The following is a 4184-nucleotide window of genomic DNA, read 5'->3' on the forward strand; positions in this document are numbered from 1 at the left end:
CACATCTCTCCAGTCTGGTAAAAAGAGAGCCTTTACGTACTAAGTCCAACAGTAACTAAGATGACATGTGTAGAAGATGAAAAGTAGAGCCAATAGTGCTAAATGCCAAGGTATTAAATTCCTTACTATCTTATGAAGGTATAAGTCCGCTAATAATCAAAAAAGAAAAGAAAAGAAAAGCCACAAGGGCTTTGCTTCAGATGTAAACTGTAGATCCAATCTTCTTACAACTGGCTGTGTTTTTTGTGAAGGTTTAAACCAGAAAAGCAGACACTGTTTACTGTCAACCAGACCTAATAAGCCTGGCGGAGTTGCTCTTTGGTGTTTTGAACGTCTACATAAAGGCCGCCAATTTGATCAGACATGGATGTGCCTCAGTTATAATGAATATATATATGGTTCCTGAATGTAAAACATTATAGATGACAACATGATCAGGCAGCAAACTGTCTACTAATCACTTCAGTGAAAAAAAAGATTTGTAAGATTTGATATCTATTTATAGAACAAAACACATATTGCTAAATTTGCTTTTACCACCGTTTTATACATTGAATAGAAAAGCATCAGATCATGAGTCCGTCACATTATGACTCACATTTATTCAAATATAAGATTTTTTAAGAACCGTTTAGTCTTAATACTCGAGCTGCCTGACATAGTTGGCCCCGTTAGTGACTCTGATCCCGCCTCGGATCCTGACCTCCACATTGCAGAGCGGGGTGTGGTTTGCCCAGTCTGGGATGACTGCCTTGACTTGGCTGTGCGTCCAGATTTGGATGTGCGTTCTAAACTTGAGGAAGTTCCAGACAGGTCTGACTGCTTAGACTTAGGCGAAAACTCTGACTCTGAGGCCACTTTGGTCTTGAATGTGATCTTGGACACTGTGGACAGAGGTGAGGTGGGCTTGTTTTGCTCGAGGTCTGGTAGTGGCTGGACATTTATTTCCCTGGAGAGAGAAACACATTATCGTCAAACATTACAGGGCTGCTGGATCCCTCTTACTTATATCTCACCATGCTCCATGTATGCTGTAACCGAGATTTTTCAAAATACTGAGGCCAGAGATTGTAAGTTCTCCCCAATGCACCTAATGTTTTTCAAATCATTTATTTGTTCAGTCAACTATTCAAGTATGTTTTTGGCGTTTTCCCAACATAAAGAATGCGGTTTATTGCCCCCTCCACACATCATTCAGATCAAAACACTGCTGCCTTACAGATCTCCCCCAGGTTGCTAAAGCCCCCAAAAATCCCAGACAACCGCTTAGTAAATCCCCCCCAAAAAACTAATGACATGCCTTGTGTCCTCTATGTAGCTGTGGCTTACATGCATGCAAAACCTGCGTTACAGCTATTGCATTTACAGTATACTTAATAGCTCTCCAGAACCAATCAAATGTATCAGCTGATTAGTAGTTGCCTTCACTAAGAAATAATCTAGCTGAGGAAGAGTAGCAGAGGATTTTACTCACTATAAGCAGTTTAAATAATAAATATATTAGGACAAAATGCTATTTACTTTTTCCCATCAGATGAAAAGATCAACACTCTCATACCTAAAAAAAAAAAAAAAAAAAAAAAAAAAACAACAACTTCCAAGCCTGGCTCTGCCCAAATGTAACACAGTCCACCTATCAGCACCTTTAAAGTCACTAATGATCATGTCTTATGTTTATTAATGTACACAAAAACTGAAGGGTAAAAAACATAATTTTCTTTGTGGAGACTCCAGAATTAGTGAGATGTAGAGTGCTTGTAGGTTTAGCCGTTCCCCCCGGTTGACAATCTTTCTGCCAAGGTATGCTAATTCACTATGGCTTATTTACACCAATGGCTTTAGGGTTGTACTACAAGGTGAGGGGGAGCGTACCCACAGTGTTTATCTGCACACCCTCACCTTTCACCTGCTCTGTACAGCCTTATGCATTTTGAAAATGAGTCATTTTACTTAAGCACATAGGTATTTATTAAGGAAGTGAGTTTATTGGTTACTTCACCTGACATGTTGCAACAACATGTACAGTACAAGTGCGTGTGTGTACTCACGTTTCTCTTCTCCGCAGAACGGCGCACACACTGACCACACATAGAAGAAACCACCAGTCATGTGAAAGGCCGAGCCGACCCAGCCGAGGAACAACGGGGTGCCAAGGTCATATCTGTCAGTGTTAAAACAGATATTTCTTTAGGATTGATGTTTTAATCTGATTGATTATAATGATTAATGTTTGGTTTTTCTTGCTCAAACAGAATATATAGTTACATTTGAGGCTGTTAACTTACTTTAGTCCATCAAAGTTAAGACTGAAGTATTCAAATGAGACATAATGTGCATAAACAGCATACCCACATGTGGACAGCAAACCTGATGAGAAATCATGTTGAGTGTTAAGTTCAGAAAATACTGTTTACTATGCAATGTTGCCTTTAGTAAGAGAAAAAGACATCAGTGTTTCCCAACATGAGGGTGGAACGCCCAAACAGTTTACAAGAGAAATATGAGGAGGTCACAAAATTATTACCAAATTTTTTAAATAAAAAAACTTATTAATTCAATTAATTAATTCAATTCTTGTCTTTTTTATTTTTATTGCTGGACAAAATTAACTCTCCAGGTCTCTAAATATAAAATATTCAAGTAAAACAATGGGGGGGAAATTTCTTTGTTTTTAGGGGCTCACAAACAAAAATATAGGAAAACACTAATCTATCTCATGATATTACAATTACAAATTAAGTTTAAAGAACAAATGCCAACAAAATTCAAATCCAGAAACGCTTAAGAGAAATCTTGCACTACTGCATATTTGTTGATTTCCTATCCTTAATGTCAAGTTTTTTGTTGTTTTTTTCAGAGGATTAGGCATTTGTGGATTTGGATCATTAAGCCAAATGCTACATAAGAAATCCCAACATTATCACAAACAAAATGCTGACATGCATATATTTAGCAAATATGATTTTTACCATGTTCACCACATTATTTTGGTGCAGGCGTTAACTCTTGCTAATAAGCTAAACACAATGAGGGAAATGTCATTCATTTTGCAGGTCATAAACCAAAATATTGGACAGTTTGATTGATCTTATAATGACGCTATAAATTAAGTTACATTGCATTTTGCTAAAGGCACACTGACACATGCACAGCTTGTACATACATCTGCTGCTATCAATTAATCTAGAAATTACCGCTGATTATGTGGCACCATCCGCTGGCGCAAATCTTCTTGTACTTTGACCGGTCTTTTCCCCCAATGAAGGTGCACTCCATGCCCATCATACCAAGCACAAACCCCAGCACGCGGAGAGGGAAAGAGCTGCCATCAGCAGGCCTCGTACTATCTGGATGTGACCTGGAGTCACACAGTAACACGCAAATAGAGATTAATGACTAGTTTAGATGTGAGTGGAGACACTAGGTTTGTTAGATAGGGTGGACAATGTATTACCTACCCTCCACAGACCAGAGCACAGGGTAGTCGTAACAGTTACTGATATGATTGAGTCCGTAACACAGGATCTCCACAGGTTGGACCAGTACCATCTCACCTTGACGACGGCGGAGCCCCCCATGCCCCCAATGGTGCTGATCTTCCAGCCCTCCATGGCCATGGTGCAGGCAACAAAGATCCAGCCAACAACGATCATCAGGAAACCCCAGATCTGGACCACACGGATCTGCATCCCCGGCTTCTGTGTGAGTTGTTCTGCTATCTAGATTTAAGATCCAAGGAAGCTCTTGCAATAGGTTATTTCCAAAAAATTCTATTTCTGATCATCGATTACTCATCCACAATTAAAATTGTGATACCCTTTTTTGTGTTTTATCTTTAAATGGCAGCCTGTTGCTTATGCAGAAGACATGTACATCCTGAGCTGGACTACTTAATTCAAATTCTTACAGATACACATCAGGGGTGTGCTGTTGTTTCAGGTAGTAATTTACATGTGGGTGAGAGACAACAGTTGCTCAGGTTCCCATGGGCCACAGTTGAGAGTTGTTAAATCTGGACTGAGAGTGCTCACCTAAGCACTTATCTGAAATTACCAAAGCAGCTTCATGCCCCCATCGAAAGTTCCCTTATTTGCAGACACAGTTTAAAAGAAAGATCTGTTTACTGCATCAGCATAATGTACCCCATAATATAGCCAAATTGATATATCCTGAAAATTTGAAAC

At 39.2% G+C, this 4184-nt stretch overlaps 1 pseudogene; it reads right to left on the reverse strand.

Moving 5' to 3' along the window:
• Window positions 1-703: 703 nt before the first annotated feature.
• Window positions 704-3689, reverse strand: LOC116676291 (claudin-10-like; annotated as a pseudogene).
• Between the last annotated feature and the right edge of the window lie 495 nt (window positions 3690-4184).

Source organism: Etheostoma spectabile, unplaced genomic scaffold (genome assembly GCF_008692095.1).
Source record: "Etheostoma spectabile isolate EspeVRDwgs_2016 unplaced genomic scaffold, UIUC_Espe_1.0 scaffold00002964, whole genome shotgun sequence".
Lineage (NCBI taxonomy): Eukaryota > Metazoa > Chordata > Actinopteri > Perciformes > Percidae > Etheostoma > Etheostoma spectabile.